Source organism: Pan troglodytes, chromosome 9, assembly GCF_028858775.2.
Source record: "Pan troglodytes isolate AG18354 chromosome 9, NHGRI_mPanTro3-v2.0_pri, whole genome shotgun sequence".
In the NCBI taxonomy this organism is placed as follows: Eukaryota; Metazoa; Chordata; class Mammalia; order Primates; family Hominidae; genus Pan; species Pan troglodytes.
This window is the reverse complement of record NC_072407.2, coordinates 89,865,022-89,887,772: the sequence shown is the minus strand read 5'-3', so window position 1 is coordinate 89,887,772 and position 22,751 is coordinate 89,865,022. Positions and strand designations below refer to the sequence as shown.

At 36.2% G+C, this 22,751-nt stretch overlaps 1 long non-coding RNA gene across 1 annotated transcript in view; it reads right to left on the bottom strand.

The window, feature by feature from the left end:
* LOC134807366 (uncharacterized) overlaps window positions 1-22,351 on the bottom strand; it is a 96,095-nt gene extending 73,744 nt beyond the window's left edge. Inside the window, exon 1 of the long non-coding RNA XR_010147621.1 lies at window positions 22,223-22,351. This is a non-coding gene — a long non-coding RNA (uncharacterized LOC134807366). The remainder of the gene's footprint in view (window positions 1-22,222) is intronic.
* Between the last annotated feature and the right edge of the window lie 400 nt (window positions 22,352-22,751).

The following is a 22,751-nucleotide window of genomic DNA, read 5'->3' as shown; positions in this document are numbered from 1 at the left end:
GAGCTTGGACCTGAACTTGAGTCTTTTTATTTCCAGGCTGTCAGACTGCACATGGGCTAATAGGGCTGTCAGACTGCACATGGCAGTTTGAGCATCTCTTCCATGCCCATTTCTACTGCTTTTCCTTCACTCACACATTCCTCAACAAAGAGACATTGAACATGTATTGTGCTAGGTACCAGGGATAAAAGATGTATAAATTATGCCTCTTATCATTAAAAGGCTCAAGTAAGGTAAACAGGCAGTCAAACAATTACTATATCACATGATGCAGGGTTTCATTCAGTTGTGTACACAGGGCTGTGGGAGGAGAAAAAACAAAAGAGAAACTAAATGCATTATTGTCTTATAAAGGCCATGGAAATGAAAGGATATTTGATCACCTACATTCAAAGCTCCTGGAGGGCAAGACCTGTATTCTTTCTGTTTACTCCTGATTCCTAGTGGCCTACCTATAGTGTTCTACAACACATTTCAAATTCTTGATACACATAACATATTCAAAATACATATTCCAAATCTTGGTGTAATTCATTTGAACTACTGGGCAGCCTATTCACTGGGATGAGAAGAATTTTGTAGCCAGAAAAATGTTTCTAACTCATAGTTTAAATATATTTCTAATGAAAAAGGTCATTCTGATGCCCAGAAACTCGGTTCTTTAGATGATCCTTAAATCTCACCTACTTTCTGCCAGTAAATGGAGGACAGAGCAAAACCCATTTCAGCCTGCCCACCATTGGAAACACAATCCAATCACAAAATCTGACTGATCAATGAACAAGTGGTAAGCAATCTCATTAAGTGGTAGTCATTCTTCCTCTGTGTGTAATGATAAATATGACATACACAAAACATTAGATTCAGGGTCAGGGATTATATCTATATTTTTTTCCTTGATACTAAAGCAGAAGATTGTAAAGTTCCTTTTTTGTCACATTCTTTAGGATGTCTGTTCGATGTCTGGTGTTTTAGCAATGATGAAAAGCAAGAAAATGGAGGAACAAATGAAAAGCAGACTTGCTAAGGCCACCCCAAATGAAGACTTGTCTTTACTAATACTCTTCGCATTCCTGTGTAATTATTTTTCTTTAAGGATAGTAAAAGTTGAGGGGTTTTGCTCTTTCTCATGGAATGTATTGTGAACCAACCTAATCTAGATGAGAGAGGGTGGGTCAGAGCTGGTTTCATGAGAGTGTGACCTATGCAGGTACACATGGCCTTATACTTAGAAGGGTCTTACTCTTGGTTTAATGCTCTGCTGTTGCTATCTTGACATTCTTATGAATATTTTTTTTAACAAGGGTTCCCATGTTTTCAGTTTGCACTAGGCTAGTCCTCCTGAAATGGATATACTAGTGCAATATCTAGCACATAATGACTACTCAGTAAGTGAATGAATTCATAAATGAATCAAATTTTTCTTGAAAAATAAGTTAGAGATTTCCAAGTTGAAGTGGGAAAGAATTAGTACAAGAAAAACTTATGCAAAAACACAGAGGATAAAGAGAACCTCTACGATTCAGGGAGTGGCAGGAAGTTTCGATTATGGCTAGAGACCGGCCTGTTTGAAGTCAGTTATGGGAGAGATGAAATTGGAAAAAAAAATACAACAGTTGATAAAAATTTTGAAAGCTTTAGATGCCATTCTAAACAGCTTAGGCTTTATTCCATAGCATAAAGAAATCCATAGAAGTCCATGAAACATGAAAGTAACAAGGATCGGATATGAATTTTAGATGGTCACTCTGGCAGGTGAGGGATGAACCAAGAGCTTGGTATGGGTCATGGGATACTTAAGCAGCAGCCAAGAACATAGGAGGAGCTGGCTGCTGGGAGGAGGGAAGACATGTCTCTTCTGGAAGGAAACAGAGGTTGAAAGTAATACCAAAGTGAATGTGTTTGAACTTTAAAATACTTTTAATCTTAGGCAACATACTTAATCTCCCCAGACATACTTCTTCATACATATTATAAATAGTCTGGATCACATGATCACTGAATTGTTTTCCCGCCTTAAAATTTGTGTGATTTTATAGTTTTTCAGATTTTATTAAAATTTTATAAAAATACACAGAGGTAATTCTATAACTTCACTAGATTGGTGCTCCTAGAAAGCAGATACTTTTTCTTCTTCACCTCTTTATATCTAATTACTGGAGTAGTGCCCTGTACATAGAAGGTTTTTCACAAACATTTATTAAATAAATAATACATACAATATTCTATCATTTATAATGTATATAATTTTTATACTGCTAATATCATCAACGAACATTTAGTGTGCCTCTAATATAATGAAGTTCTATTAGATACAGAGAATACAGAGGAGAGGTACGATATCTGCCCTTAAGGACACATTCTAGTTGCAAAAATAACAACAACAACAAAAAAACACACAGAAACACACACACATCTACATGTTATATAGAACAGTAAGTGTCATGTATAAGGAAAGTGTGATGTAAGAGAAAGAATATGGGCTTTGAAGTCAGAAAAACTCTGGATTCAAACCTGACACTTCTATTTAGCTACTCTATCAGTTTGGGAAGCTAGCTTGGCTTCTGTGTGCTTCTTTTACAAAATTGGAGAAAATGCCTTTGTTGTAGAGATGTTAAGAGGATTATAATACATAATATACGTAAACAACCTCACATATAGTAGCTACTCAAAAATTATAACTATCATTATTATTACTGATCATAATTATTATCATTATTATTGATAACTATTATAATTATTACTGCATACACACAGGAAAAAGTAGTCCAGCCAACAAGTTAGGAAAGGCTTTTTCAATGAGGTGATCTTGAGCAGATTCTTGAAAGATGAGAAGAAATAAACTAGGCCCCATCCTGGGCACAGGGAAGAACAGCACATGTGGTTTGGATTTGGGAGGTCATGTGTGCTCATTGCAAGCATTCTTGTTTGGCCCCAGCAAACTCTGCTGTAGAATCAGTCACAGGGAGGAGAAGGGTGGGAAGTAAGGGGCCCTCTGCTCCCACCTTCTTTCCTTTGTCTGTACTTCCTGGGCAGAGGGCAGGCACATCAGCAGTTTCCTGGCCTAATAATCAAGGAGTTCTTCCATTTGGAGAAAAACATAAGGTCATACTTTTTTCACACTCATATTTTCAAACTTTAAAAACTATTGCTGATAAGAGGAAAACAAAGTTATTAGTGAGTGTTCTGTTCTGTATGTTTTTCCCTTTAGAGTCACATGAGCGCTAATTAGGGAAAAACCTTTTCCTTGAAGCAGTATTAAATGTTTTGTCTAAGCATCACAATGAACCACTTGCAGACAGCACCAATTGCTAGTGGTGTCTCCTTGGAAGTAGCCTATGCCTCCATTGTCCCTTTGGAGTTCAACAGTACAGTACTTCATTTCACCTTTTAGACAACCAATCCATTGGGCTACGTGTGTGAGAAATTGGCTCTGATATATTACAAGAAAGATAAAATAATCCTTGATGTAAACCACAGCTTATTGCTCCTCATCCCCTAAGAGCAGCGCTAAACCTGGTTTCTTGCATGTTTCCAGCAGTGTGGAAGGAGCAGGCAGGGAGGTCCCTTCTAACCCCCTTGTTCTTGAACGTTTACCAGAAGAGCAGCTGAAGAAGAAGGAAAGGTACAGATTAGTACATAAATGATGCTTGTACATGTATAATCTGATTTCCAGCATTCTTTCAAGGCACAGATTATTATTTTTATCCTAGAATGAGAGAACTGAGGCTCAGAGAGTGAGAGTATGAATGTTCCAGATCTCACAGATAAAGAGTGATAGAACTAGGATTTAGACCCATGTTTGTCTAACTCAAAAGCTGGTGCTCTTTTCATTATCACATGCTTTCACTTTTTCTGGCTGTTCACAACTTACTGCATTGCATCAATTCCAAGACACATTTTTTTCCGCATTGTGAGCATATCTGAAATGGAAATACATAGTATTTTACAACTGCTATTAGCCAAGACAGAATTGTAACTACTAGTCATTGCCTCTGTATGCATAAACTTGGGTGTTATTCTTGAAGTCATGATTTGATAACTGCAGTCACTCGATGTCTTTGTCAACAAACCACTTAGGAAACATTTGAAGAGGATTATGTGTCCTAGTAGTCTTCTGAAAAATCTTCCTTTGGTACACGGTAAGATCAAGAAAGCACCACCACTAAAATATACAGAACAAGAGTCTGGGGCTTGGAAAAAAAATCTTCAGGAAAAGAGTAGAACACTTTTCAGAAATGCTGCATCACTAATGCCCTTGATGGTACAGGGGAGAATGTTGTATAAAAAATGTACCAACTAGAAGATTCTTATAGCAAAGCTTACTCAGAATAGTCAAACTGGTTTTTCTTATATTGTTATTACATTTTGCTGTATTAATTCTGTTTACATTTTATTTTTATGTAAGATTGATAGGTGATTTTAAAAATTCAAGTTTAAAATGTCCCACATAATCCTGGGATTATTCATGAATTTGCTTTTCCTTTAGCTAGATGTATGTTTCAAAGAGCAAGGTCTGGCCATGACATGAATAACATCATGTTTTTGAGATCCTATCATCTTCCAAATTTTATGTTATGACATATATCTTTTATTTCAAACAACAATCTTGTCAAGTAGCTATTACTTTTCTCATCTTACAGATAAGGAAATGAGGCTTAAAGACATTAAATAATTTGCCCAAATTCATACTACTAGAAAGAGAGGGTTTTAACCCAGCGTGGTCAGACTTTACCATCTTGGTGTGGAATATCATATTGTATTACTTTTCAAATATTTTCTGCACATCACACCAGAGATCCAGCACTCTGCGGAGCATATGCTAAGTATTCGTCAGTTTCTGGAAAATTAAGTAACAAATTCCTGTTTTGGCCACTGAAGGAAGAAGAGGGCAAGGATGCTCAGGGCAGCAGTAAGTTGCTAAAGACGTCTAGCCTTTTCTTGCTACAGCACAGTGAGGTCAGGCAGACTTTGGAGTAAAACATAACTGAGTTTTAGTTTCAAATAAACCACTCACTGCAAGAATTGGAAAAGTTACTTAGCCTCTCAGAGACTCATTTGCATGTAAGAGGATGATAGACTCAAGCCTGCTCGGCTTTCGGTTGCCTTAAAGGAAATAATGAAGGTGATTTTGTCACACTTAGCACACCACCTAGCACAAAGGCCCCCATGGGAAGAGAGTTGTTTTCCCATTTCATGGGGTTTGGGGCTGAATATATAAGTCTCATTTTACTCTCGGGCTTTTACTTCATTAAAGTTATGCTGGCTGATGAAAATGGTTTTCTGTTTGAGTGACAGATATAACCTTTCATTGATGCAATATATATCCATTGAACATAGATAGTGATGTATCAGAAGATGGGCTGGCATCAGTGTAAAAGAAAAAAAAAAAAAAAACAAGTGCTTCGGCATCAGGACATCTTCATGAAACCCGGCTTGATCAAGTGGTATCAACTTGGATAATCAGCTCATCTTTCTTTCTCAACCTTACTTTGTTTATTGAAAGTGAATAATAGTGTCTCTTTTCCAGGGCAGCTGTGATGATTAGAGGAGATAATTTAAATAAAAGTGTTTGTACTAAGAAGGAGTTAATGTAATAGCCATTTCCCCTGACCTTGATAGCCACGGGTAGAATCAGGATCCTTGATTAGTTGCAAATTAACCAACCAACTGCTAGTGTGCTGGTAAATCCTTAACCACAGGTTTTCTGGGGGAAAACAATCCCGTTTGCAGCACTTGATGATTTCCATGGTGTAAATTCTTCCAAGAAATTCAAGCCCAACCCTGGTAGCTATTTTTCTTACTCTAACAACGTGCAGGCTCACCAGGGGAGAGACTGGAATCATCTGGAAAGTTAGATCTCTCTCTCCTGCACATGTGCATGCACACACACACACACACACACACACTCACAACACAGTCCGTTTTTTCCCCCTGAATACTGTTGGGGTGATCAAACCCAACACCAGGTCATGGGGACGACAAAGTCCGGCGGAGTCAAAGGAATGAGAAAAAGTTTGAGAGAAAGTGGGACCAGCCAGAGGGCCACCGCGAGTGTGGAGGCTGCAAAGGCGCTTAGATCTGGGAGCCCACGCTATTTATTGGTGATCGAACAAAGAAACAGGTGGTGAGGATGTGGGAGTTGAAACGGTGTATCAAGTGAATGAGAAACATATGGCTACTTGAGATAATGGGAGTGCTAGAAGCAAGGAGCCAGCAAGTCTAGCAGACATGCAAGCCCTGCCTCAGCTTCTCTCCCAACACTCAGCATTTCTCGCAACAGAATACCAGAAAAGAAAAGAACTATGAAACAATACTTCAATAGATGTTTATAAATTTTAGTGTAATTTTTGCCCCCATCCCTATTTATTCTTTGATTGATACAAGTAATTGCAACTTCCTGGTACCTCATTTTTTAAAAAATTCCCATGCTAGAGGCCAAGGCCACAAGGTAACTGGTCCCCAGTTTTACCTTTTAGGTAACACTGCTTTAAGAAGAAACAAAAATGAGGTTCATTACCCCAAACTCATTTCCTGATGATTAGAGACATAATCATGACATCTGCTCACATCAGCCAATATCAAGGCGAGGTACAGAAGTATTTTGAAGAGTAACTTCAGTACAGGAGAACTTATAGCCCTGAATTTTACACAGGAATGGGCAGGGTTCCAGTGTCAGGCATTGCATGTGTTTACCCGCAGTACACTGCCAGTCCTGTCTCTCATTTCCTGCCTAGGCTACATGGTTCAGTTGTCAGATAGGATAACTCCAAAGCAGAGAGAGCAGAAGCAGGAATATTCAGGGTGGTAAGTGTAGCAACAGAGCAACTAAGGATCACACCTGACACACCCAGTACATCTGAAGTATCAAGTATCATTTTGATTACGTAGCAGGTTGAATGTCTTCTCTTAAATTAGTAGTTCTCAATTCTGATTACATATTGAAATCATCATGAAGAAATTTTGAAAACACACTTGCATGCAGATGATTTGATTGTTCTGAGATGAGACCTGTGGGTCTCTATTTTTTGAAGTTTTTCAGATGTATCTAATGTAAAGGTAGGTTTGGGAACCACTGACTTACAGCAAACCCACAGTTAAATGTTCTACCTGATCCAGGGCCATAATGATCAGATAATCAACATTGGAATCATCTGGGGATTTCGCCGAACTGTAGATTCTTGATACAGTAGGTCAGAGGTAGGAAAATCTGCATTCCGAATGACATCCAGGTAATGTCATGATAAAATGGAAGTGCAGGGCCTTAGTTGTGGGAATTAAAAGGGGAGTCCCTCAACTGATTTTGATATCCCTTTTTTGCCCATCTAGTCATAGAGACTAAAGTAGGAGTATCAGGGACATTGTCTTTGGCTTCCATTTATTTTAGTGCTCAGTTTCCTACAGTAATAACTCACAACCTCCCAAATTACCTCGCTGTTGTTAACCTGTGAACACAGTGTTTTCCTGCTTACTAAGGAAGTAATGTACCAGTCCCATCCCATTGCTATGGGAGCATTCTTTCTTCAGGACAGGGCACATCTTTCTCTGCTACAAACCATCTTGTCATTTTCATGGTGCTGCTCCAGGTGAGGCATTGCCCCATCTCCCAGGCTGAGGCCAGGCCATTTGACTAACAGTTGATCTTTCCTTTGTTAATTTGCCCCACTTCAAGGAAATAACTATTATCTTCCTCCTCAAGGAATCCTGCCTTCCTTTACTTCAGGGAGCATTTCTTTTCTTCATTCTGACACATATCCCCACTCTTACGAGCAGAAGCAACCACAAATAATGTCATCAGATGTTAATACTAGGGGTTTTGTCCCATTAGTTATTACCATTTTATTTATAGGTGACCTACAGGTATCTAATCTAAAGATAAGGATAGATGATGGTTTATAGAGACCATTTATGTCAGAAATTCAAGGTCATCATCTTTAGCTCAATCATCTAAGAGAGTAAAGCATTCCTTTTTCAAGTGTGGCCTGCATGCTTAATAATAAGAGTAGCGTATGAGTTTTCTATTTCTGCCATAACCGATCACCACACACTCAGTGGCTTAAAACAACATAAAATTATTATCCTACAGCTTGGAATATTAGAAGTCTAAAATGAGTTTCACTGGTCTGAAATTAAGGTGTCAGTTCTTTAAAATGAAGATTTCTTTTCTGGAAGATCTAAGAAAGAAACAGTTCTCTTGACTTTTTCAGCTTCTGTAAGCCATCTACATTTCTTAGGTCATGACACCTTCTACTAGTTTCAAAGCCAGCAACAATGCATCTCTCTGACCTGTCTTCCATTGGCACACCTCTCTTCATAACCTGGAAAGGGTCTCTGTTGTTAAGAATACAAGTGATTAAGTTGGGCACACCTAGAAAATCCAGGCGACTCTTTCTCATCTCAAGGTCCTTAATTTTAATCACTTCTGCAAAGTTCCCTTTGCCATGTAAGGCAACATATTCACAGGTCCCATCTTTTGCAGATGATTTGTGTATTATCCAAATACACAACTGGCTGCCATTTATAATGCTTTTCATGCGTTACTTCATTTTCTCAACAACACCATTATGTAGAGATTCTTATCTGCATTTTGCAGATAAAGAAACTATGGCTCAGCGCAATGAATTTGGTAAAGTGACCTAGCTGGGAAATTTCAAAGGTGAGGTTTGAACTGAAGTCCTATAATTCTCAAGCCTATGTCCATATTCACCTCCTTCTGCTATTTCCCTTATCAAGGATTCTGTGAGCCAATTCCTTGGTTTAACAGAAAATTTCCAAGGCAACAGTTGGCTTGCTGTAGTGGTGATGGATGGAGGTTTATTTGGAGAAATATCAAGTGATCTAGAGTTGATGATGCAAATCAAATTTGCTCTGCGTGGCATGTGCTGTCAACAGTGACCTCCTGCAGTAACCAGAGAAAAATCTACAGAGTATTTCTATACTTTAGCTAGGCTGATTCCACCAAGCCTTGTCGACCACAATCACAAGTAACATACAGGACTAAAAAAATGTAAAAATAAATCAGTGAAAATTCAATGAATCCTCTGCAACATAGCTGTGTTGGAACTCAGAGCTGTCTTTTAGAGCAATAAAAATGGGGAAAACATAGTACATTCTATTTTAATCTCAGCCAAACTTATTTTTTTTCCTTGGGGAGAGAGGAGAAAGCTCACAAAGACCATGCCTCATAAGCCATTTCCTGAAAAATAACTGAAATTCTCCTTAAGAAAATAGGTTACCTCAGTTTCCATGGGAATGGTTTCTAATGCCAAAATTTTACTGCCGACAACAAAAAGTGACAATGGCAGAGAGACCAAAATGAGTGTAGCTACAGAGACTGCTTGTTTCATTATCACACCCTATTCTAATTGTTTCTTTACATGTCAGACATCACTCCCTATTATATTTTGAGGACAGGAACTAACTTATTCAGTTTGTATCCACATTATTTAACACAGTGTCTAGCAGGAAGCAAATGATTCATAAAAATTGGTAGATAAAATTGAATATTACATTACCTACTAGAGTGGTTCTCAAACAATCTGCAGATTGATAGTCCTAGAATCATCTGAGGAGAAATGAAAATATAGGTTCTCTATATCATAGAGATTGTCAAGTATAAGAACTGATGGGGCGCAGATATTTGCATTTCTTTAAAGCCCTTTAGGGGCTTCTGATATACACCAAAGTTTAGAACCACTACTTAGCCTTATATACAAATTTATAGGCAATATGCTAGATTCACATTTGCCAAAAGCCAACCTTGAATTAACACCCCTCTATGCAAAAGCATAGAAAGAACTTATTTTGCTAATGATGGGCCTATTAATGTGGCCAAATCTGGGCCAGAAGCAATCAAGGATATAAGAATGAGGAGTTTTATCCCCACAAAATATAAAATTCTATTAGAAAACCAAGGATATTTTTAAAATTCAGGTTGGTCTGGGATAGTTTGGGGGACCGGTAAGGAGCTAAGGAAGCTTCTGACAATAACTGTGCTAAAGGGGGAGATTAGAGTGGCATTAATTTGCATCAAGGACAATGTATAACTGTGGCAGGAAAGGAAGAATGGCACTGGTTACTACTGAATACAGGACTCTCTGCCAGACACCAACCAGCCCTTTGCTCATTGAGCATCAGTGGTCTTGGCATGGACACTGAGGCATGGCCAGCAACATGGTTCACAGGTTTTTCTGTTGTGCTTTTAGCAGGATAAAGAATATGGCTCTAACTTTTGGTTTTGAAGGTATAAGAATGTGACTATAAAGCCAAAGCAGAAAGTGAGGGAAACCTGAGAAAAAAAACACTTAGTGGCTAAAAAGAACTAAATTATGAAGCTCATATTAGACAAACCCATAATAATCTTAAGTAGCTGGAACTAGAGAAAGATCATATTGTCATTACAGTCCTATGCTTACTCACAGACTAGTGTAGTGTGGCAAATAATACATTAGTTTTATAATAATGAAACACTGAGAATAACAAATGAATGTAGAGAAAATAACAGATCACTATGTGACATGATGCAGTCTCCACATTTATGAGTTCATACCCAGAAGATATGGGTAAAAATTAAAATCATGTGAACCTAATAAAAAATAAAAGTAGAAAGAAAAGAGAAGACAAAGGAAGAGTCAGAACTGCTTTATTAACAATTGGATAGGCATTCAATACCCTAGTGCCTAATCTAGAATCTTTCTTTTAAGTCAATAACCCACGGATAAAACATGAATCAACAAATATCCTGGGCTCTGAACATGAGGGCAGCAGGGGCAGTGTATTATCCAAACAACCTACGTTATTCCATTCTCTTTAGTATCTTCTATGTGCCAGGTGCTGTTAGGCACTGGAGATGCTATTACAACAAAGCAAAGCAGTCTGGGCATGATGTCTCATGACTTAATCCCAGCAATTTGAGAGTCCAAGGTGGGAGGATTGCTTGAGCCCAGGAGCTCAAGGCTACAGTGGGTTATGATCACGCCACTTCACTTCAGCCTGGGTGACAGAGCAAGACCCTGTTGCTAAAACAAAACAAAGTACCTTCTTTATTTTTCACCATAGCACTCAGCACTAGTTGATACTTAATTACAAATTTATTTTTAAAGTTCTGTAATATCTATTCCACATATGAATATAGTTCATGAAGTAAAGGGCTTGTCCTTGTCACCTCTCTATGCCCAATGCCATTTATAGGCCCCACTCATTAACTATTTGTGGAATAAATGAATAAATGAATTAATAATTGACTGAGTGAATAATATTGGCCATTAAATGATTAAACAGAAAAGTAGTTTCTTTTGAACTATTATCTTGGAAGGTACTTTTTCAAGTGTATAATGTAGAAAAAGCAATGTTGTGGGACCCTATGTATTCTTTCTGTTCTCACTGAAAATACAAAGTGACTCTTCTCCCCAAAACTGAATATAAACTGCCTCAACTGGAAACAGTGTATTAGTCAGTGTATTCTAGGCTGAATGTGGCAAAAAAACAAACCCTACAATTTCAGTAACATAGCACAATGTGATTTCTTTTTCATATTACTGTCCTTTGAGAGTGGCTCTTCTATAAGCTGTAACTTGGAGATCTAGGCTGTTACCATACTGTGGCTCTACCATCTTGAACTTTTTGTTTTCAAGGCTTTAAAATTGTGATAGAAGAGCAGGAAAGATATCTGGAGCATGTTGTGGCCAGGACTCAAAGGGATATACATTATTTCCAACCATATTCCATTTGCAGAGTCTCACTGAGTTGTAAGAGGGCTACAAAACATAGTCATTTTGTATGCCAAGAAAGAAAATGAAGCGGTTTGGTGAACACATGGCATTGTCTCAATGTTACACTTTCAACATTAGGTTTAAAATAAAAAAAAAATAGTATTTCTAGTAATAGTCAACAAGTATAGAAAATACGGATAGGAAGCAAAATAATCTATGGAAATCCCTCAATAAATATCTAAGAATCAGATATTCATTCATTCATTCATTTTATATCTGAACTTATTACTATGTACTGCTATTCTCAGTCTCTTAGAACTTACAGTCTAGACAGGAGGACAAATGAACCATTAAATGAAGATGAGTGCTTTGATAAAGTACAGCATATTATAGGAGATCTATAATAATATTTGAAATATAATTACTAATATTTTGAGTATTAGGTACTTTATAGATATTATTGCATTTATTTCTTTACAAAGTGAGGAGATACTATTACTGTTGTTGTTTACGGTTAAAACAGCCACTCGCTCAAGGTCTCACAATAATTAATGCACTTTAAGTACCTGAATAAGCAATGATTAACGTTGTTCATGAAAGTTACTAAAACAAGAACTGGTAGTTTTACCCCAGATTAGATAATGTAGAATGAAAAGAATGTAAAATCTCCAGAAGAAAGCCCGCATGAGATGAGCATAGAGGTTGCTCCATGAGCACACAGAGGTTCTCACTAGATTCCTAGAGAAGAAAAACCAGAGGTGACAGCAGAACCACTCCACAACCCTAGTCCACTGCATAAGCTCTTAGAGTAAAGCTCAGAGATCCCATTCCAGAGGGTGGGTCTTGCCTTTTTAAATATTTTTGTTGTTGTTGTCTTTTCATAGTCCCAACTGAAAAAAAAATATCTTCTCACTTACTGGAATACTCTCCCCACCCCCATCCCCCACATGTTGAAAAGTAGGCGGTCCCTTCCAAATTTGTCCCTTATGCCTGGTGCTAAGATGAATCATGTTCTCGCAATGTGGTTACATATTCATATAAACACATAAGAAAATATTTTGAGTGTATACAGTCCGTATCCATGTAAATGAAAATTTTTATGCTCAACTTAAGCCATTTATTGTTTTGGTAATTGATGTAGGAATTGGTAAACAATGAAATTTATATTTATGATACGCCTAATATAAAAGTAATTATATTTCCACAATGAAAAAGCAAAGCAAACGACTAGAGTGTTGCCTAGCTTTAATATGATTTACCCCTCTCCTCAACATTTCTGTCAGAATTCAAATTCCTAGGCAATACATATTTTCCACTGAGGCAAAAAAAAAAAAAAAAAATCAGTAATTGCTCTGAAAATTAGAGAAGCCAGCTAGGATAGAGTACTTAACTTGGATATTTTCCACTGTGATTACATGGAAATAACAGAATGCATAAGAATGGTATAATGAGGTAGGATAAAAATTTCATCCTTGAGCCAAAGTCACATTTTTCTCTCCACAGGATGAATTAAAGAGGTGGATTGAGCAAGAAATTCACCTGGTGAGCACATTGCTTTTGCAGATGTAAGTGGCACACAGCTGGCTTTAAAAGCTATGATTTGCTTACCCATATGTGGTATTACATGAAATAAAGAGAAGCTGAAACTAGGGAGGGGAAATGCAATTTTTAGCACAGCCTCACTGTCAGCAATGGAAATTGCTTTTTTAAAACTGGGAGTAGCTTTGATAAAAACATCCTCCGACATTCTCAACATTGCCTTGGGATGAATTCTTCCAGAAACCATAGAACACTCCCTCTTTATTTTGCAGTTTTATAGCATTTTATTGTCTACTTTCATTTAATGTTGTGAAGCTCTTGCACTGCCCTCTGCTGTTTTCTGAGCTGCATAACCAGGGTGTTCACAAGTAAAATACTGAGTTCATTTAATTCTCTCTCGATAGGTAGACAGATGATAGATAGATAGATAGATAGATAGATAGATAGATAGATAGATAGATGTGTGTGTATATATATGTGTGTGTATATATATATGTTTAGCACATATTAGGCATCCAAGATAAAAGAGCAATTTTTTAAAAAAGCAGTAAATGGTCAAAGCATAGATTTTACAGTTAGGCAAAATGAGTTCTGATCCTAGCCCCACCAACATTTTCAGTTGTGAGACTGTAGATAATTTAAATTCTCTCTGGCTCAAGGCTCAGTTTCCCTACATACAAAATAGGAATATTAATACTTATTTGCATCATGTTACAAGGATAAGTCAGGCACGCTTAGTGCCTAAAACAGAGAAGACACCATGGTATGAAGCTATTATAATATAAATTAGTCATGCACTCTACAAGAAGATAAGGCAAGTGGGGAATCTGGCAATTATGTAACACAAGGAGGGATTGATTTGATGGCTATTGTAGAAAACCAGATAGTAAAGTGGGCTTAAATGAGAATTTCAGCCATGAAAATGATACTGCTTTAGTAACCAAGTGGAGACCATTCAATTAAGGGGACAGAGACTGGAAAAAGAAACAATAGCTAGGAGGGCTAGTGTTATACCTGGGGATGAAATGTAAGGTGGGCATAACTATGGAGGCACCATTACTAAGAGGAAGATAGACACAGTCAACAGTCATGGTGGAGGCTGAATATGAATAATTTTGTAATAGATTGGATACAGGACACAAAGGAAAGAAAATTGGATTCTGGATATGTTGGAAGGATGATAGAGGGCATATTCCATGGATGAACAGCAGTCAGAATTAGCAAAAAAAGGAGATAGCATGGGTGTGGGGGGAGGGAGGAAATTCATAGTTACTTGGCATCAACTAATAGAAATAATTTTCCTTTATTCCTCACAATAATTCTGCAATGTATACTTTATTATTCCCATATTTCAGATGAGAAAATTGGGTCCCAGAAAAGTAAGTATCTTGTTAATGACACTTAATGACACCCACCAGAACATAAAGAAGCTAGGATTCAAACAATTTTATGTACTTTCCAAATTCTAGGCCCTTTCCACTATGGCTTTACAGAATCAGTGCAAAAGAAGCAGTGTATAAAGAGGTCCTGGTTCCATGGAGGAGGTCCTCAGCACTTATGGTACTTCCATGCATGATACTGTTTTCCTTAGGTATAAAAAGATGACACCTATCTGTCCTGTTTATACTCTTTATACACAAGACCACTCATGAATATTCTCATGATATTTACTGTTGATGAGTATTTCACTTTTGTTGATGGTGAAAATGCACATTGATTTCACAGTTGATTTAAGATTTCTTCTAATGCCCATTTGCTGTTTTGGGATTCTCTACTGAAACTATATTATGTGTTTAATTTCCTGAGAGATACTATAAGAACACTTCAGCTGAATGGCAAAGGAGAAAATTGTGCCCGGTATCACTGCTCATCTGCTACCAGGTGAGCAGGTCTAAATAGCATGGAAGAACACCGTTTCCTTCTCTCTTTCACCAAAGTCTTGTTTGAAGAGTAGTCTCATACAGGCCTCACTAGAATTTCATAATCCAGAGTGACTTCTAAGAAAAAATTTTCAAACTTAAAGACAATGGAAAGTCAAAGATGTGCATGAGCCCTAAAGAAACCACCTATCAAGAAGAGACATAGACTCAAACTAGGCTCCCACCAACTCCAAAGTCCTAGAAGCTTTCTAAAGTCTCCTGTCTTCATAATCCCTTCATTCTAACATTTTTATTAGGTGAGAATTAATATTTGTTACTCTTTCAAAGCTGTGTTAGTTTGGATTTGCTGAGGAGAAGCCAAGACAGAACTAGATATACAAAAATTTATTGGGGGAGAAAGAAAGAGGAGATAGAGAGAGCTTTTGGACCATGACACTTGTCTAACATCTGTGAAAGAAGAGAAGGAAAAAGGACTATGGTAGAAAAATTGCTGGTAAGGAGTCATCATCATGCCCAGATACCCACTAGAGAAGGTTTCTATCTCTAGATTACACCCACTTTGTTCAGTCATTGGCATGAATGTGGTAGTTGATCAGAAGGGCATCAGCTAAGATCATCACTCAATTCTGCTACCTGCAGCTAGAGATCTTAGCAGCATGTTTTCATGGCAGTTTCTAATTCTATCCCCAGAGATCTATATTGAAATATTAGAGGAAATTATAGAGTAATAATTAAACGTAGAGTTTGGAGACAAACTTCCTAAGTTCAATTCTTAACTTCATCACTTGGCTGGATAAAGACAAAGATTCCTGATATCACTATTCAACAGTGTATTGAAGACCTTGGCAAAAGCAATATAGAAAATAAATGTAAAGAATGGGGAGGAAAAAGTAAAATCTGTTATAATTCACAAATAACAGGATTGTAGATATAGAACATCTAAAAGAATCCACAAATTATTAGAACTAATCTGTAAATTTTAGCAAGGTTGTTGAATAGAAGGTCAATATGCAAAAAATCAACTGTACTGTACTACTATAGCCAACAACAAAAATTTTAAAAATAAAATGTTATTGAGCTAATGCTTAAGATAATATCAAAAACATTACATTTCTAGAGAAAAAATCTAACTAAGGAAATTAAAACTTAAAACTGCAATGAAAATTATTAAATTACTAGAAACATTTAAGAAAATATAACGAAAAATGCTATATTCATCAACTATAATACTCAGTACTACAAAGATATAAATTATCCCCAATTGACCTATAGATTTCACTAAGTCTGAATCAAAACTCCAGTAGCAATTTTGGGTGAATTGATACCCTAAATCTAAAATGTGTATGGACATACCAAAGATAAATAATCAACATCTACAGTCTCTTTATTTATGACATTAAAGTGCAATGGAGAAAATATTTTTTTCAATAAATGGTGTTTGGTTGATTGGATATCAGTATTTTATTTTATTTTTCTCAGCTTTACTTATAATTAATTTTATTTTTAATTGATAAATCATAATTGCATACATTTGTGGACTGCAATATAATGTTTTATATATTGTATATATGTATATAATGTGGAATGATTGAATCAAGCTAATTAACCAATCCACCACTTAACTTACCTATCATTTTTTATTCTAAGACATTTAAAATTTACTCTCTGAATTATTTTAAAATATACATTATTATTGACTAGAGTTACCCTACAGTGCACAAGATCTAAAAGATTATTCCTCCTGTCTATCTGAAACTTTGTAATCTTTGATCAACAACAGATCCATATCTTGGTTATTGTGAATAATGCTGAAATGAGTATGGCAGTATAAGTATCCCTTCAACATATTGATTTCAACTCCTTTGAATATATACCCAGAAGTGGGATGACTGGACCATATGGTAGTTCTATTTTTAATTTTTTGAGGAACCCCCATACCATTTCCCACAATGGTTGTACTAATTTACATTCCCACCAGCAACCTGCAAGGGTTCCCCCTTTTCTCCTCATCTTCACTAATGCTTATCTTTTATCTTTTTGATAAAAGGTATTTTTAACAGATGTAAGGTGATATCTCTTTGTGGATTTAATTTGCATTTCGCTAACGATTATGGATGCTGAGCATTTTTAAATTTATTTTATTTTATTATTTTATATATATATATTTTATTATACTTTAAGTTCTAGGGTACATGTGCACAACGTGCAGGTTTGTTACATATGTATACATATGCCATGTTTGTGTGCTGCACCCATTAACTCGTCATTTACATTAGGTATACCTCCTAATGCTATCCCTCCCCTCTCCCCCCACCCCACGACAGGCCCCGGTGTGTGATGTTCCCCTTCCTGTAAGCCATTTCTATGTCTTTAAAAGGTATCTGTTCAGGTCCTTTGCCCATTTTTTAATTGAGTTATTTGTTTTCTTGATACTGAATTGTTTCGGTGCTTTATATATTTGGGGTATTATCAGATGTATGGCTTGCAAATATTTTCTCCCATTCTGTGATTTTCTCTTCACTTTGTTGTTTCCTTTGTTGTTGATATCAGTATTTTAATAAGTGAAACAATGGTACTTCACACAATATGAACAATATGCAATAATTGATTCTAGATGGGTCATAGATCATAATGTAAATGGTGAAAAAATAGAAGTAAACATAGAAAAATTTCTCTATGAACAAGGAGTAGGGAAAGATTCATTTAACAGGACCAAGAAGCATTAACATAAAGAATATTGTCAAATTGGACTTAATCATATTTGTAACTTCTGTTCATCAAAAAGTAACACAAAGAAAATAAAAAGGGAAACCACAGATTGAGATATCTGTCATATGTAGACCTGACAAAGAATTATTATGCAGAATATATATATATATATATACACACACACATATACATATATATATACACACACACATATATACACACACACACACACCCCTATACACTGGCAAATCAATAAGAAAGAAAAGTAAACATATCCAATTTTAAATCAAATTTATAACAGAGAGTTAAGAAAGAAATATAATACAAATTGAGTCAACTGATCTTCGACAAAGAAGCAAAAACAATTCAATGGAAAAAGGATATTTTTTTCCATAAATGGTGCCGGGACAACTGGATGTCCTCATGCAAAACAAAATCTAGACACAGACTTTATTCCCACTGCAGAAAATTAATTCAAAATGGATTATAGTCTTAAATGTAAATGCAAAGTTATGAAACTCCCAGAACATAACATAGGAGAAAATCTAGATGACTTTGGGTTGGGTTTGGTGATTACTTTTTAGATACAACACCAGTGTCATAATCCATGAATGAAATCATTGATAAGTTGAACCTCATCACTAAATAATAGCAACTTCTGCTCTGCAAAAAATACTGTCAAGAGAATGAGAAAACAAGCCAGAGACTGAAAGAAAATATTTGCGAAAGACATATTTGATGAAGGACTGTTATCCAAAATATGCAAAGAAGCCTTAAGTTTTAACCCAATAATAAGAAAACAAATATTAAAACTGGGTAAAATATCTGAATAGATACCTTATCAAAGAAGATATACAGATAACAAGTAAGCATATGAAAAGATGCTCAACATCATATATTACTAAGGGATTGCAAATTGACACAACCATCAGATATTATTACGTACCTGTTAGACTGTCAAAAATGGAAAACACTGACACCAGGTGCTAATGAGAATGTGGAGGAACAGGAACTCTCATTTTTTGTGGGAATGCAAAGTTGCACAACTATGATGGAAGACAATCTGGAGGTTCTTACAAAACTAATCATATTTTTACTATGCGATTCAGTAATTGTGTTCAAATTATTTGTGGAAATGAGTTGAAAACTTACATCCATACACAAGCCACACATAAATGTTTATAGCAGCCTCATTCATAATTGCCAAAACTTGGAAGTAAACAATACGTCCTTTAGAGGGTGAATGGATAAATAATCTGGGACACATTCATGCAACAGAATATTATCCAGCATTAAAAGTTCTGAGCCATACTGCCCAAGGTAATTTACAGATTCAATGCCATCCCCATCAAGCTACCAATGACTTTCTTCACAGAATTGGAAAAAACTACTTCAAAGTTCATATGGAACCAAAAGAGAGCCCGCATCGCCAAGTCAATCCTAAGCCAAAAGAACAAAGCTGGAGGCATCACACTACCTGACTTCAAACTATACTACAAGGCTACAGTAACCAAAACAGCATGGTACTGGTACCAAAACAGAAATATAGATCAATGGAACAGAACAGAGCCCTCAGAAATAACGCCGCTTACCTACAACTATCTGATCTTTGACAAACCTGAGAAAAACAAGCAATGGGGAAAGGATTCCCTATTTAATAAATGGTGCTGGGAAAACTGGCTAGCCATATGTAGAAAGCTGAAACTGGATCCCTTCCTTACACCTTATACAAAAATCAATTCAAGATGGATTAAAGATTTAAACGTTAGACCTAAAACCATAAAAACCCTAGAAGAAAACCTAGGCATTACCATTCAGGACATAGGCGTGGGCAAGGACTTCATGTCCAAAACACCAAAAGCAATGGCAACAAAAGACAAAATTGACAAATGGGATCTAATTAAACTAAAGAGCTTCTGCACAGCAAAAGAAACTACCATCAGAGTGAATAGGCAACCCACAACATGGGAGAAAATTTTCGCAACCTACTCATCTGACAAAGGGCTAATATCCAGAATCTACAATGAACTCAAACAAATTTACAAGAAAAAAACAAACAACCCCATCAAAAAGTGGGCGAAGGACATGAACAGGCACTTCTCAAAAGAAGACATTTATGCAGCCAAAAAACACATGAAAAAATGCTCATCATCACTGGCCATCAGAGAAATGCAAATCGAAACCACTATGAGATATCATCTCACCCCAGTTAGAATGGCAATCATTAAAAAGTCAGGAAACAACAGGTGCTGGAGAGGATGTGGAGAAATAGGAACACTTTTACACTGTTGGTGGGACTGTAAACTAGTTCAACCATTGTGGAAGTCAGTGTGGCGATTCCTCAGGGATCTAGAACTAGAAATACCATTTGACCCAGCCATCCCATTACTGGGTATATACCCAAATGACTATAAATCATGCTGCTATAAAGACACATGCACACGTATGTTTATTGCGGCATTATTCACAATAGCAAAGACTTGGAACCAACCCAAATGTCCAACAATGATAGACTGGATTAAGAAAATGTGGCACATATACACCATGGAATACTATGCAGCCATAAAAAATGATGAGTTCATATCCTTTGTAGGGACATGGATGAAATTGGAAACCATCATTCTCAGTAAACTATCGCAACAACAAAAAACCAAACACCGCATATTCTCACTCATAGGTGGGAATTGAACAATGAGATCACATGGACACAGGAAGGGGAATATCATACTCTGGGGACTGTGGTGGGGAGGGGGGAGGGGGGAGGGATAGCATTGGGAGATATACCTAATGCTAGATGACGAGTTAGTGGGTGCAGCGCACCAGCATGGCACATGTATACATATGTAACTAACCTGCACAATGTGCACATGTACCCTAAAACTTAAAGTATAATAAAAAAAAAAAAAAAAAAAAAAAAAAAAAAAAAAGTTCTGAGCTATCAAACCACAAAGAGTTGTGAAACAACCTTAAATGCATATTACTAAATGAAAGAAGCAAATCTGAAAAGGCTAAATACTATTAAGTAAAATGAAATAAAAGATTCCAACCATATGATATCCTAGAAAAGGCAAAACTATGGAGACAGTAATCAGTGATTTCCAGGGTTAGAGGGCAGGGAGGAATGAATAGGTATAGCACAGGGGATTTTTAGGGCAGTGAAACTTTTCTGATACCATAATAGTGGATATATATCACTACACATTTGTCAAAACCCATAGAACGTAAATTAAGAGTGAACGCTAATGTAAACTTTGGACTTTAATTTATAATGACATGTCAGTGTTGGTGTCAGTTGTAACAAATGTACTACCCAGGTGCAGGATGTTGATGGTGGGGGAGGCTGTGCATATGTGAGACGAGGAAGCATATGGGAACTATTCATACTTTCCACTCAATTGTTGTGTACCTAAAATTGCTCTAAAAATATAGTCTATAGGAAAAAATCCAATTTAAAAATGGACAAAAAGCTGAATAGTCTCTTCATGGGAGACGGAAAAGGATATTTCAGTGGCCAATATGCATATGATAAGGTATTCAATGGCTTACTGCTAAATGCACACCAGAATGGCAAAAATGAATGACAAACAAGTGTCAGTGAAGACAGCAGGTAAATAGAACTCTCAGATACTGTTGGTAGAAATGTAAATTCATACAACCAATTTGATAAAGTATTAAGCACTATATTATAAAGCTGAGCCTATGACTCTGGGGTTCTGTTCTTTGATGTATATATATCCAACAAAAATATGTACATATATTCACTAAAATACAGGTAGCATTATTTGTAATAGTCAACGGCGGAAACAATAATCAGTATCAGTAATAGAATGGTTAATATGGGGTATGTTCATTCAATGGAATGTAATGAAAATAGGTAAACCATTGCTACACAGAAGTCATAGAAAAAATTCACAAAATGTTAGGCAACAAAAATGCAGCATATATTATATGTTTCTACTTATATAAATTTCAAAAACAGTCAACCCTAATTCATGGTGTTAGCAGTTAGAATATTTGTTAGCCACAGGGAAAATGTAGTAGCTAGGAGAGAGAATAAAGCATTTTTCCAGGATATTGATAATGTTCCATTATATTTTGTGGAAAATCATTTATCTACATACTTATGACACACTACTTTTCTATATTTATATTTTTATAAAATTATACTTTAAAATATGCAAGCTTTTTATGGACTAATTTATGCTTTTAATTGGAAAGCACTAAAAAGAATTTTAAACATAGCTATATGACTGTGTGCATGTTATTTCTATTTGTGTGTACACCACAAACTTCTGGGTCAAGTTCAAAATCTTAGCACGTAACATATATTTGAGAATTTGTTTTGTAGCTGTAGTCTTTTTCACATGAAGCCTCACTTCTTACCTTAGTTGAGTCAGTCTAGCTCTGATTCCTGCTTTAAGGGAACTGGTGGCAGACGGTAGGGAGGGGTTGTTGGGAATGGATCACAGTCTGTTGCTCTGGAATCTAGGCGTTTCACAGCTTGTCCTGGAGGCAATCAGAATATACAATGACATGCTTTGACAAACAGACTAACAACAAACTTGAATCATGTTTAGACCCTCAGGTGAAATCAACTAAACCTAAAAATAATTTTCTCAAATTTGTTTGCTTTAATTTTTACATATTACATATTAAACCCAGTGTTTGCATCCAGATTAAAGTTTGAAACAAATGGAATAGTTTGTACATAAAATATGGCTATAAAAATATTTTAACATTTTGCGTGACATACTAAAACACAACATAATGCTATGTGTGATATAAAAAATTCAATTGCATAAGATGCAGGATTAAATAATTGCATTGCAAATGAAAAAATATGGTTTTCATATGCACAAATATACAATGATAGTTATTCCATACACAAACACCAGACTAAGTCCCATATGAT